Source organism: Artibeus jamaicensis, unplaced genomic scaffold (genome assembly GCF_021234435.1).
Source record: "Artibeus jamaicensis isolate MK-2021 breed Jamaican fruit bat unplaced genomic scaffold, CSHL_Jam_final contig_332, whole genome shotgun sequence".
Lineage (NCBI taxonomy): Eukaryota > Metazoa > Chordata > Mammalia > Chiroptera > Phyllostomidae > Artibeus > Artibeus jamaicensis.
This window is the reverse complement of record NW_026521788.1, coordinates 32,085,569-32,100,913: the sequence shown is the minus strand read 5'-3', so window position 1 is coordinate 32,100,913 and position 15,345 is coordinate 32,085,569. Positions and strand designations below refer to the sequence as shown.

At 32.4% G+C, this 15,345-nt stretch overlaps 1 non-coding gene across 1 annotated transcript; it reads right to left on the bottom strand.

Moving 5' to 3' along the window:
* Positions 1 to 3,902: 3,902 nt before the first annotated feature.
* LOC119044307 (U6 spliceosomal RNA) lies at positions 3,903 to 4,009 on the bottom strand. Its single transcript, XR_005081579.2, has one exon. It is a non-coding gene; the product is annotated as a U6 spliceosomal RNA (small nuclear RNA).
* Positions 4,010 to 15,345: the final 11,336 nt, after the last annotated feature.

Here is a 15,345-nt window from a genome sequence, read left to right as displayed (position 1 = left end):
ATTTGCAAATAGCACAGAGGTGTGGATAGGAGCAAAACTGTACTAGACTAAAGAAATTAAGCCAGATGGTAATTCAGTCCCCCAGGGACAAATGGAAAAAATCATAAATGGTAAACAAAAGATAAAAACAAGCTATATAGATATATGCTTGTTTTCTTTTTTCTGAATTTTTTAATTAACATAAAGAACATAAATTATAATTAAAAAGTATTGCAGTGTATTGTTGGCTTTGTTGTATATATTAATGTAATAAGTATAACAATAATAGCACAAAAAGGAGGAAGAAAGAATGGATGTTTATAGGAGTAACATTTTTATATCTCAGTGAATTAAGTTAATATAAAAAAGTTGAGTCTGATAAATTTGGATGTATATGGTAAGCCTTATAGCAAATAACTAGAAAATATAGTGAAAATTTTTATTAAAGGAATTAAAATGTTACACTAAAAAGTCCATTTAATAAAATAATCCACAACACAAAAGCAAATAGTAAAGGAGAGAGAGAGAATAAAAAGTCATGGCATACAGATGCAAAATGTAAAAAGGCTGATGCAAATCTAACTTTATCAATAATAACATTGAATGTGAGTTGATTAAACAATTCAATCAAAGGTAGATGGGAAAAAGCATGAACTCACTATGTGCTGTGTCCAAAGTACACATTTTAGAGTAAAAAATGCAAATAGGTCAAAAGGTAAATGATGGAAAAAGATATAAAGTATTTACCAAATGACAACTAGAGAAGCTATACTAAGGAGATCAGACTAAATAGATTTTAAACAAATGTTCATAGCATTATTCATAATATGCACAGGTGGAAACAATTCAAATATCCATAAACTGATGAACAGATAAACAAAATATGATATAATGGCATTGTTAATAAAAGGAATAAACAAATAGCAACAATACCAAACCCTGTGAAGGATGGAGAATCTGATGTCCAGAATTGTCAAATTATTATCTTCTTAATGTCCATTTTTCTCTTTCTTTTTTGTAATTTCTATGTCTTTAATGTTCTATATTTAGTGAGATAGTATAAATGCAATTTCCTTTGGTTCTTTAGACATATTTTCCTATAGTTCCTTGAACATATTTAAAATAGTGGATTTTAAGTTAAGTGAACTTCTCTAAAGTTCAACATCTGGGCTTGTTTGAGGAAATTTTCTATAGACTTCTGTTTTTTGTTCTTTGTATGGGTCACATTTTCTTCTTCTTTTTCTTGTGTGTGTTTCCCTGATAAATTTAGTGCTATACACTTTCCTCTAAGGTCTCTAGTTTCTTCAGTTCTTAAATATCTAAAGTTTTTGTAACTACATTAAACTTGATTATCAGAGTCTGTCTGTGAAACACTTAGCCATTCCTATGTCAGATCTAATGAGTTGAGTACCATTTATTAATCTACTTTCTAAAATTTTCTCTTTGTTGTGTCTTTATTTTTTAAAAGACTTAATTTTCTGTCATCTCAGTGAATTTTTGAGATTTAATTTATAATTGGTCATGAATAACTGAAATATAATTTTATTTTAAGGACATGAACAGAATATAAAAACTAACTAATAATTTTTAAAGCCAAATAGCTGGTATTTGGACATTCAAAATCTTATTTTGTAGATTTTTTAAAAGGTTGCTACACTTAATAATTTAAAAGGGGGTGTGCTGGTAACTGGAACTGAAGTTGACTGGTTTACTGATCAGATCACAACTTTCACATGTATACAATATATTTGGTGGTTATTTTTCATTGAACTGGCCTATGGATTCATTTATTGTATTTAAACTCAATTTCATAAGTTAGTTAAAAATCTTTTACTCTGGGATTATTGTGACATATCCATGTTTTAGATTCACTCTTTCCTACTGTTTTTCAGTATCTATTCAGAAACAGTTATCTTGTAAACTTATACTCAAGATAACAAAAGCCAGATTTACTTTTTAACAATAATAAATTTATTTTCCTGTATTCCAGGAACTCCATAATCTGTCCACTGTCTATATGCAAGTGTGCACAAATACATTTCATATTCTCTCTGGCATCACAGAGGTTCAAATATTTCTCTAAATATACTTTTTTATTTCTGTGCTTTTTAAATAGTCTATGTCTGACATGCTTCCTGCCATTTCAGAAAACTTCAACAAGTTCTTCAAATCCAGATATTATGACACCACACAGCTCAGAAAATCCACCTTGATACTTGTTAACCCCCTGAAATTTGCTAAGAATATGTATTTAAAAATTTAACTGTTAAAATTTACCTTATGCTAGTCACTGGCATCCTTAATCTTAACAGTTCATTATTCATCTTTTATCCCTAAAACTTCAAAATAACAGCAAGTAAATATTTTGTAATTTTTCATGGAAGCCAGCATAGTGCTAAGGTCTGTAATTAAATACTGATCGACTATTATTCCTATCTTTGGAAGTTGAGTCATGCCATTGTTAATTGGTAAAATTCAGTATTACTTGATAGACTCTTTCATTCTTTATGTATATTGATTGGACAATTATTCAATATGATGATAATAGATAAGTGAAGCAAGTCACCACATGGCTTAACTTTCAAATAGCTGTATTGAGCTCTGGCTGGTGTGGTTCAGTGGACTGAGTGCCAGGTTGTAAAACAAAGGGCCGCTAGTTCAATCCCAGTAAGGGCACACGCCTGGGTTGCATGCCAGGTCCCCAGTGGGAGTGCACAAGACACCACTACCCCACATTAATGTTTCTCTCCTACTTTCTTCCTTCTCCTCTCTCTAAAAACAAATATGTAAATTTTTAAATAACTGTTTTGACACTCAATAGTACAGAAGCACATATCACTGAAAATTATTCCAGATTTTATATTCTGTAAAGAAGTATTCAATAACATGAAAATCTGTGACTTTAGGAATTTAGAATATAGATGATTATAGGTGCGGGGGTATCAAGCTTTGACTTCAAGTCTTCCCAAGACTTGTTTATGATAATCAATACAGTATATGATTTCAGTGACTCTGGGTTGCCAGGTGCATTAAGGCCTTTCTGAAAATACCTATTATAGTCATGTGAAGTAAAGAAAATTAGCTACTATGCATTTTGAAAAACAGCTGTGTGCTATTGACCTGATTGGAAGTTGTTTTAACCATTTTGTTGGAAACAGTTGCAAGAATTCATTGTATCATCTGTGACATCTGTTGTTATAAGAAGTAGCATCTGTTTGCAAATTCACTGGTCTGCTACAATTATGTAAAATGACAATTTTCTCTTTCATTCATTTACTATTGATGAGTGGTGATGTTGGAGATTTTACATATTTTAAAATATGCATTTTAACAAATACAGGAGTACAAAATCACCTACACATTTTATTTTTCTAATTTTATTTAGTTATTTTTCAAGTACAGTTTTTTGTCTATTCCTCCCATCCCAACCTCCCCCGCCCTGTGCTCCCCACCTCCCTCCCATTTCCACCCCCCTTAGTTCTCGTCCCTGTGTCCTTCATATTTGTTTCTCCAAATCCCTCCCCCTTTTTCCCCTGAAATTCCCTCCCCTCTCCCCTCTGGTCACTGTCCCCTTGTTCTCTATTTCAGTGTCTTTGTTTTTTTTCCTGCTTGCATGTTTGTTTTGTTGTTTAGCTTCCTGTTAAAGGTGAGATCATATGGTATTTGCCTTTCAACATCTGGCCTATTTCACTCAGCATAATGCTTTCCAGTTCCATCCATGTTGTTGCAAAGGGTAGTAGCTCCTTCTTTCTCTCTGCTGCATAGAATTCCATTGTGTATATGTACCACAATTTTTTGATCCATTCATTTACTGATGGGCACCTAGGTTGCTTCCAACTCCTGGCTATTGTAAATTGTGCTGCTATGAACATTGTGGTGCATAGGTTCTTTGAAATTGATGTTTTATGATTCTTAGGATATAAAAAAATATGGAATGCTTCTTGAATTTGCGTGTCATCCTTGAGCAGGGTCCATGCTAATCTTCTCTGTATTGTTCCAATTTTAGTATATGTGCTGCTGAAGCGAGCACAAAATCACCTACACATTTTAAACTTTCTGTTTAGCCTTGCCTTCTGCAATGTCTTGGACCCGATACTATTTAAAAGAGAAGTAATCTGCTTCATCTCTGTGTGGAATAGAATCACAACAGGAATTTCCTGAAAAAATTACAAGAATTCTCTCCCACTTTTCAATCAGCAATTTCACATTTTCCTAAAGTCTCATCTATCTAGTTTGTGTCATCACGTTTTTGATTGACTGATTTTTATTAAGGTACAATTGAGGTATAACATTATATTACTCTCATGTGTACAAATAATGATATAATATTTGTGTACATTGAGAAGTGATTACCAAAATAAGACTAGTTAACATTTGTAACCATGTATAAGCACAATTTTTTCCTGTGATGAGGATTTTACATATAATAGCAAATTTCAAACATGCAATACAGTATTATTAATTACAATTACCATGCTGTACATTACATCCTCAGTACCTCATTATTTTATAACTGAAAGTTTGTAACTTTTGACCCCTTCATCTATTTCTCCCACCTCCCACCTTTGGCAATCACCAATCTGTTATCTATCTTTTGAGTTTGTGTTGTAGCTGTTGTAGTCGTTGTCACTGGTTTAAATTTGACATAAAAGTAAGAGCTCGCAGTATTTTTCTTTCTCTACCTGAGTTATTTCAGTTAGTATAATGTCCTCAAGGTCCACTTATGTTGCCATAAATTACAAGATTTTGCTCCTTTGTATGGCAGAATAGTATTCCATTGTATTTATACATATATGAAGTCTGACTGGAAAAAATCCAGCCATTGTTAATATAATGAGATTGGTTTGCATGACATCAATGTAATCTGACAGCCAAGGAGAGTGGACTGGAATGTGCATGCGTGAACAGTGATGATTTCACTGTACTAGTCAGTGGGGGCAGTAGATGCCACTGACTGATCATGTGCACTCTGTGGCCATTGCATTCAAAATGACTGAGTGAGTATAGCAACGAATCTGCATCAAATTTTGTGTTAAGCTTGAACATTCTTCCACAAAAACTATTTGGATGATTCAGAAGGCCACAGCTATGGACAACTGGTGAGTGGCAGCTTCATCATGACAATGTGCCTGCTCATGCATCACGTCTCTTGTGGAGTATTTTAGTGAGACAGCAAATCATCCAGGGGACTCAGCCCCCCCCACAGTTCATATTTGGGTGCCCTGCAACATCTGGCTTTTTCCAAAACTGAAATCACCTTTGAAAGGGAAGAGATTTCAGATCATCTATAGGATTCAGGAAAATATGATGGGGCAGCTGATGGCAATTGGGAGAACTGGGTGAGGTCCCAAGGGCTTACTTTGAAGGGGACTGAGGCAACATAGTCCTATACACAAAGTTTCTTGTATTGTGTATCTTCTTCAATAATGTCTCTATTTTTCATATTATATGGGTGGGTACATTCTAGACAGACCTAGTGAATCTATCTATCTATATATATATATATATATATATATATATATATATATATATATATATCACATCTTTTTACCCATTCATTTACTGATGAACAACACATTTAGGTTGTTTCCATAATATACTGTAAATAATATAATGAACATATTTTTAATTTAGTGTTCTTTTTGTTTTGTGTAAATACCAGAAGCAGAATTTTTAGATCAAATAGTAATTTTACTTTTATTTTTGGAGGAATTTCCATAATTGTTTCCATGGTGGTTATACCAATTTACATTTCTACCAAATGTGCACAATGGTTCCATTTTCTCCACCATGCCAACACTTGTTATTTATGTTTTTGATAGTAGCCAGTCTAACAGGTGTGAGTTGATATCTCATTGTGGTTTTGATTTGCATTTACATGATGATTAGTGATGTTAAGAATTTTTTTGTGTACAATATGCAATGTCTATAGATCTTTGGAAAATGTCTCTTCAGATCCTCTCATGTTTTAAGCATTGTTTTTGCTATTGAGTAGTATGACTATTTGCACACATTTAGTATAACTATTTAACTCTCTTTCTTAGTTCTTTTCATATGTCATGCACATTTTCATCTAAAATGTATCATGGAAATAGAGATAAATTCTTAGATACATGCAGTGTTTCAATACAGAATCAAGAAGAAACAAAAAAATCTGAACATACTGATTACTGCCAAAGAAGTCATATCACTAATCAAAAACTCCCAACAAAAAAAAGTACTGCACTATATAGCTTCAAAGGTGAATTTGACCAAACAGTCCTAAAGAATTAACACCTATCCTTCTCAACTGCTCAGAAAAAATCTAACAGGAGGAAAGTCTCCCATGCTTATCTTATGAGGCCATTACTGAATTCCAAAGCCAAAGATATCATTAAAAAAAAGGAAAGGAAAAGAAAATTACAAGCCAATATCCCAGAACATTGTTGTAACCATTCTCATTAAATATTAGCAAACTGAATTCAGCCATACATTAAAAAGATTATACACCTGATCAAATGGTATTCATTCCTGGGATGCAAGGTTGCTTCAATATCTGCAAGTCAATTGATGTGATATACCACATAAACAAAATAAAGAATAAAATGAGACAATCATATCAATAGTTGCAGAAAAAGCATTAGACAAAATCCAGCATTTGTGATAAAACCTCTCAGCAAAGTGGAAATAGAGGGAATATACCTCAATCTAATAAAGAGCTTATATAACAAACCTACAGCTAACATCATACTCATTGGAAAAAGCTAAAAGTGCTTACCTTGAGATCACAGACACACACACACACACACACACACACACAATTTAAAATGGGCACAGTACATAAAAAGACACTTCTCCAAAGAGGACATACAGATGGCTAATAGATATATGCTCAATGTCACTAATTATCAGAGAAATGAAAATTAAAACCACAATGAAATATCATTTCATACATGTCAGAATGGCCACCATCAATAAGTCAACAAACAAGTGTTTGCAAAGATACAGAGAAAAGGGAACTCTCATGCATTGTTATTGGTGCAGCCATTATGGAAAATGGTATGGAGGTTCCTCAGAAAGTTAAAAATAGAACTACCTTATGACCCAGCAAGTCCACTTCTGAGTATACATGCAAAGAAATCCCAATAAGTAATTTGAAAATATATATGCATCTCTATATTCTTTGGAACATTATTTACAAGTGCCTAGATATGAAAGCAACCCAGGTGCCCATCAGTAGATGAGTGGATAAAGAAATGGTCCATGTATACAGTGAAATATTACTCAACCATAAAAAAATAAAAACCATCTGCAACAACATGAATGACCTACAGGTTACTATGCTCAGTAAGTCAGACAGTGAAAGACAAATACCATATAATATCATGTATATGTGGAATCTAAAGCACAGAATAAACAAACAAACATTAAAAAAAGAAACAAACTCATGGATACAGAGAATAAATAGACTGAGGGTTGCCAGAGGGAAGGTGTATTGGGAAACTGGGTAAAAAAAATGTGAAGTGATTAAAAAGTACAAATCAGTAGTTACAAAATAGTCACAGGCATGCAACATGCAAGCTACAGAATATAGTCAGTAATAATGCAGTAACTATGTATGGTGCCAGGTGGTTACTAAAACTCTTGGGGAGGTCATTCCATACATTATACAATTGTCCAACCACTATGCTGTACGTTTGAGACTAATAGAACATAGTATTAACTGTCAACTATAATTGAAAAATAAATATGAGTGAATTAATTAAATAGATCATGAACCTATTTTTTCATCTCCCATGGCTTATCATATGTCTAAAACATGAAACTATGTGTTTTCAATTATTACACCAAGTATCAGTTCAATCAGAACAACACATCCCCAGGCAGAATTCTTCTTCTGGCTTTGGTTTCAGCCAGAGTATTTCAGCTATTAGTAATAGGAAATGCTGGAAAAGCTCTCAAGCAGTTAGGACATTATTATCTTATAAGATGTCCAGGGGTAAAGCATCTGCAGGGTTGCTTATTTCAGCAACTTTAGGATATCATCGAATATCCCTTCATTTATTAATTCACTCATTTACTCATCCAACAAATATGTACTAAGCACCTATTATCTATCAGACTTCATTCAAAATACGTGACATACATCAGTGAATGAAAGTCGTCGATCAGTGCCTTATGGGATTACATTCCCATTGTGGGTAGCAGATAAAAAACATACAGCACACACATTAAATAGTAAATATTTAGAATGTTAGAAGATAATGGAAGCTTTGGAGAAGAAATGAGTAGAAAAAAAGATTAAGAGCACTGAACTTGCAAATTTAAGCAGGATGATCCACCTTTGAGAATGAGGCATGCATGCAAAGTCTTTGAGGAGGTGAGGTGGTTGTCCAGGCAGATATCTGAGGAGATATCTAATTAGAGGACAGAACTAATACAAAAAGCACAACAGACAGTTATGCCTGACAACTTGAAAAGGCTGTAAAGATGTCAGAGAAGCTGTAACAAATTGAGCAAATGATAGAGTAGAATTCCATTTAGAGAGGGAGTCAAGGCTTTTTAGATAAGTTTAAATGCATTGGCTTTTATACAGTTTGAAATATTAAGTAATTGTTGGCTTTTAATTAAATAAATGGCATAAAATAATTTACTATTAAAAATCACTCTGACTGCTTTATAAACAATTGACTGTAGACACAAGTGGAGCAAGGTTAGAAGCAGTGTTGCAATAATCCAGTAAAAACAATAAGAGCTCATAGCAGATGGCTGGTGGTAGAGTAGTCAGTAGAATCTGGGTGTATTTTGAGGGTAGAGAGGATATGCTGCTTAAACAAATATAAAATTTGTTTGAAATTTTTGTGTTTTTATTATTAATGACTTGGATAATTAATGATCAAGTAACAGTAATAGTCCTTAACAAGTAGTTCAATTAAATAACATATACTCCCTTATTCTATTTACCATAAAGCACTTTTCACCTAACCAAATAAATATTATTCTTAACTTAGAAAATAAATAAACTATTCAGGAATCATCAACAAGATTATATAAAGTTGTTATTTATAAAAACCATACATTTAGAGTTTAAATATATGAATACATTAGATGAAAATAAAAACTACACTTGGCCAAACTGCCTGCACCTTTGTTAGTGTTACCAAATTTAGGTTTGCTTACCAAAAAAAAAATTTAGCACCTTATGTCTTCTCATCATTTTGAATGTTTAAATGCAGATTTTTTGCAAAAGAACAGGTCGCAAGAACTTTATTAAGAATTCTTATAATGTATCTAAGCTATCAGTGTTCTTGGTGTTCTTTAATATTGCTTTCATTTCATATTTCACATTTACACAGCATTTTCAAGGGTCCAGAGTTTATTAGGAGTTAAGTTTTTGATATTTTCTTTTCTATCTTAATTTAATTGCAATTCTATTTCTGATTTTTTCTGTTTTTTAAGGTTAAATACAATCAATATTTATGGGTTTTCATCCAATAATTACTGTTCACATAAACTGACATAGAATTTTATGTTTTTCTTAAAGTAATGAATTATGGCATCATTACGTACTTGTTTGTATTTTATGGAGAATATATCTATAGAGAATAAATTGTCTATTTTGGATTCTTAAGAATCTTTTTTCTGAAATCCTACCTTTAATTTGTTTTCAATTTCACTTGCTATACCAAATCCAAATTATTATGCACCTGCCACTTTGGCCCATCTTAAACACATGTCCAGTCATGTTAATACCATGTATGAAATACCAAAAATGAATATTTATCACCATCACAACATATATTTTCCATTTGGGAGTATGTCAATCATGTTTTTTTTTTATTGTTGTTCAATTACAGTTATCCCATCTTTTTCCCCATTGCTCTCCCTGCCCCATACCCCACCCCAATTCCTGGGGAAGGGGCAAATCAATCATGGCTTTTAAAAAACTGTTTTCATTCACTTTTTCAGCTTCACTCTAGTCCGTGTCTCTGGCTGCTGTATTTGGTTCATCCTTACCTCACTACATACTTAACTGTACGAAATAATTGTAGACGTGAACCATCCATTTGAGGAGAGGGACAAGACATAAACTTTAAGGAGTACTAATTATCTTCAGAAACAAGTTATGACCAGGTGACCAAATATGATATACAAAATGAGTATAATGGGAAATAGTTGTGGAAAATAATTAGCATTCACTACAACTGGAAGGTTGGGCACATTATTTATTTTCTTCAATTGACATTTTAATCACTGCCTACTCACTCAGTAGTTGTCTTACCTGCATCTCTTTGAAAACTTCCAGTTTCCCTAATTACTTAGAACATGGTAAATAATAAAGCCTGCACCTTACAATCATGAAATTTTAGCTGAAATAACTTTCATTTTGTAATAAATTAATGTTTAGTATAGTAGTTTGTCAGGGAAAGAAACTCCATAGGGGACCATAAAATCAGCTCCTTGGCACTCTTATGAATAAATAACACTGCCTACTTGGGGGGGAAATACTCAATTTATTTCTTCATATTTTATAATATTTATCTTCTGTTTTGCCTTAATTACATTTTTCAAAAATCGAAGCTGAACTCAGTATTTCCCGATTTTCTCTCAGTACTGTTGAAAGAAAGGAGTGGAAGTGGGGGGAGATGAATGACACCAGTGACATCTTCATAAAGGGGATTTCAATATTTAACAAATTTGCATGTCATCATAAATGCATTAGCACTTGAGCACCTGGCTTTTTAAGCAAATGCTTCATTCAGTAAGCAGATGGTTCTGACTGAGTGACCATTTTAACTCCATTTAAACTTGGGCAATTTGTGTGAGACAGGCTGGTTTTGCTCATCAATTTTATGATATCTTCAAGAACAGCTTAGCTATTTACTACTCAAATTTCTCCTGTAATGTTAAAAATTAAATTTAAAATATTCAAATATATTTTAATTCTACCACTTATTATTCCTTATTTTTGTGTATGGTATATACAATACAAATTAACTTTTGTTTAAAGTAAGGTATATCATGTCATCCCTGCCCATCCTTAAATACCTCTTATGCCTCTCATTGACATTTCTACGCTTTTCATCACACTTTTATCTCTGTATTATCATCTGCCTCTCCTTCCAGGCTTACCTGTATCCTTTCCTTTACTGATATTTCACTGATCCTTCCCCAGCCCAAATCAGCCACTCTCCTTCCATATTCACCTAGAATTTCATTTATAATGGCCATACAGAATTACAACGCTGAATTATAAGGGGTGCAATTGTCTTTGCCATTACTGATATAGGGCAGGAATTCCTTTGGAAATGGAAAGACATGATTTTATAATCATGTTTATCTTTTACTACTATGTTGCTTTTTTAAAGTAAGATTATTCAAACTAAGATTTGACTTTGAGTGTTAAGTTCGGAGAAGACACTGGCAAAATAATTAGAAATACAGCTTCTTCTTTTTTGTGTGAAATGCAATTTATGTACCAGAAAAGCAAATGCAACTTCTAAGTTAGAGATGTCTACTATAATTTCCTTATTTTCAAAAACATGTGTAAACCTACATTTTTGTGCTCAGCCCACTGCATAAATATTTGAGGCATAAAAAGTAGACCTAATATCATGATGAGTAACATTGGTATGATAAAATGTATTAAGCATTAAGAATAAGCCATTTCCAAATAAATATAAATAAAAATTCTAGAGATGTGGGCAAATGGATTAACCTTTCCTGCAAGGAAAAAAACAATGTTATGTTTTATAATACATTTTTTTTACTCTTTCTAAGTGATCATTTACCAGGATTCTTCCTTAGAAGTGAAATAAGTCACCTGGACTTTTAGAAATTGTAAGTATTTAGAGCCAAGTAAATTTACAGAGGAAGAAATGAGTCAACACTGGAGCCTACACATGCTTCAGGTCACCCCAATACTAAATAGTGTATTAATAGTCACCATTTATTGAACAATTACTCTGTGCTAGGGGTATTTTATATTCATTATTCCATTAATCATTATACTAATACTATGAGGCTACAAGTAAGAAAATATAGGTTGAGAAAATGTAGGTATTTTATTGAGAACCAAACAGTCTTGAAATATTTTAATCAGGATACACATTTGTGTCTGAATGAGACAAGAGTTTAGAACTCTACTGAAGTCTTTCTATGTCAAGAAGAAAATGAGAGTGAGCACTAATGTTTTAGGTGATGTTATCAATTATATGCTCATATAACTTGCCCATATTAAATTTAATTATAAATTAAATTTATAAGTAACCTATATTATTGCCAGCTATGTTTGATGTGTCTTGAATCTTTACTTTCTGGTATAGACTAGGTATTTTCATACTATATACTTACTTTTAGTTTACAAAACAGTTAAATGCCTTTTAAATGCTGATAAATATAAAGACAAAAATCATAGTACCACTCACATAAATTTAATTGACTTTACAAAATAAAAGATGGATGCATGTGATTATAAAATTTAAATAGTAAAGGCACAACATAAAAACATGAAAGTATTCCTCTACTATCTGTGAGTTCATCATCTGGAAAATAACCATTTTAAAGAATTGCATGTACTTTTCCCCTGAAAATAATTATGACTATCTAAACACATATTTCTATAAATCATTTAAGTAAACCTAGTAATTATTTGTAAAGCTTATTAATTTCACACAACACTTCTTTTACATTTCTTCATCACATATGCTTCTATGTCTTTCTTTTAAATATAACTTAACTGCTTATTATATAATAGATATTTTGGATAAGTCCATAATTTGCTGATAAATCATTACTGTGATGAATATCTTTGTGCATTTTTTTGGCTCATTATCCAACAAAATCTCAGGAATAATTCCTAGCCATGAGCTTATAAGGTCAAGGAGTACACATATATTAAATATAAGAGAAATTATCCAGTATCCCTACAAAAGCTTTTACTACAAACTGTTGTTCAAACATGTGAAAACAGTTGCTTCTGCACAGCTCTGCCAGCCTTGAATCACTGAAGAATTTAACATATATCAAATTTATGTGGTTTTGACCTTTCCTGAAATATAAGTATTTAGCATCATTTCATGATTCATTTTGGATATTTATAATTAGTCATTTAATGTAAACTACTTTTGTATTGTGTGTGTATTGTGCTTCTCTGAGCAAATTAATAATATTGAATCTCTCCTATTGCCTTGAGTCAAACTTGATTCCTCCTTCTTGTACATACCACACAATCAATCAACAAATTCCATGGGCCCACCTTTAAGGTGTATCTAGAATCAAACCACTTATCACGACCTAAGCTCATCACATCTCATCTGAACAATTGTGACATCCTCTAACTCATTTATTGTTGACAGAATAGCTAGTAGGAAACTTATGAAGCATTAGGTACCATTATCATTGCATTACTGTGCACAAAATCTCATTTCTGAGAAAAAGCTAAAGTCCTTATAATGTATGTTAAAGGCATTGAATTATCTGGTCCTTGGCTGTCCTGAATTTTTGTCCCACTCCTTCCAATAACTGGCTGCCCTCTCATGCCACAACTTGTCAGGTGTGCCTGCCTCCGCTTAATACTTTTTGCACTGGTGGTTTCCTTGGTCACCAGAACTCTCTTCCTCAGATCTCCCATCCCGCCTATCCTTCCTTCAGGCTTTTAAAGCAGCAGTTCTTCATCAGCCTATGTAGAAAAACAGTCCCCCAAGAACACACCTTGTTTCCTTGTTGGGCTATTTTTTATTATTTGTATCATAACTTATTAACCCCCTGACATATTGCTCTTTTTTAGATAAATCAACTTCAATTTTAAAAACAGAATTCTAAGAGTTTGAAGAATATATACTAGAAATGATGCATCAATAGCATGTATGAATTATTTATAATCATTGAGTGAGAAAGATATTTCTAAGCAGAGAGAGTGGGATTCTGATTTATTATTATAGTTCCCATCACAATTTATTAAATGATTTCTCTTTTCCCCACTAATTTGAAAATGTCACTTTCATTTTTTACACCTATAAAAACTATTTTTAGACTACTTTATTTTAAACTAAATTGTCATGTATATTTTGATCAACTTTGGGGGATTACTTTGCTCATTGCCAAATTTCCCTTCAGAACAATTATTCTTACTTACAAATCCAGAAATTATATAAGTAGGTCTATCTGCCCATATCATTCCTCAACAATCAGTAATTTACTTTAAAATGAAACATTTTCAATGCAGATCTTCAATTATTTAATATAGGGGGTATATATATAATATATACACATAATATATATGCATAGATACATATACATACTTTTATGTACATACATATAAAAATAATACATATGAAATTTCATAATATATGGATTTATATTATTTTTAAATAGATATGTGCTGGTTTATTATAAATATAGTATAACCTCATCAATTGAATTGTGCTTTTCAAGTTTAATAGTGAGTTTTATTTCAATATCAAATTTTAGCTTTCAATAAAATTTATAAATTTGGTCAAATTAAAAATAATTTACATTATTATAAATTTTAATTTAAATATTACATTTTACATATTGTTATATTATTATTTAATTTACTATATTGTAATATCATTTTTTCATGGTCCTGGAGAAGTATTGTATAGTGGGATAAAAAGAAAGATGTTTATGTTTTAGCCAATTCATTTTTTTATATTATGAATAAATTTTATCTTCTTCTACTTTTATATAGTTTCTAAGTATGCTACAATGAACATGAATAATTTTATTGTCAAAAAACAAAATAGCCCTGGCTGGTGTAGCTCAATGGATTGAGCGCGGGCCTGCGAATCAAAGGATAGTGGTTTGATTCCCAGTCAGGGCATATGCCTGGGTTGCAGGCTGGTTCCCTGCAGGCCAGTTCCCAGCAGGGGATGCAAAAAAGGCAACCATACATTGATATTTCTCTCCCTCTCTCCTGCCCTTCCCCTCTAAAGATAAATAAATAAAATCTTTAAAAAATAATAAAATAAAAACGATTAGAATGAAGCATATGAAATTGATATTCAACTATATTTAACTTTCAAAATTAGCCCTTTCATGTGGTTCAACCTGATTAAAACTAAAAGGGAACTAGTGAAACTTCTGGCCAAGATGAAGGTGTAGGTGGAAATACTGTACCTCCTTGCACAACCAAGTTTAAAAACAACAAAGATTTAGTATCAAAAAACACAACCAAAACAGACAGAAAATTGAACTGTATGGAAGTCTGACAACGAACCATTCATCCAGACTGCAAAGAGGGTTGGAGTCAGTGGCTGGTGGAGAGGGGTGGAGCACGAAAAAGTGGCCAGACCAACCCAGGTGCACAGGGGGCAGTTGGCAAATATCAGGCAGATGCAGTGAGGGCGCAAGGCAACTGGCTGA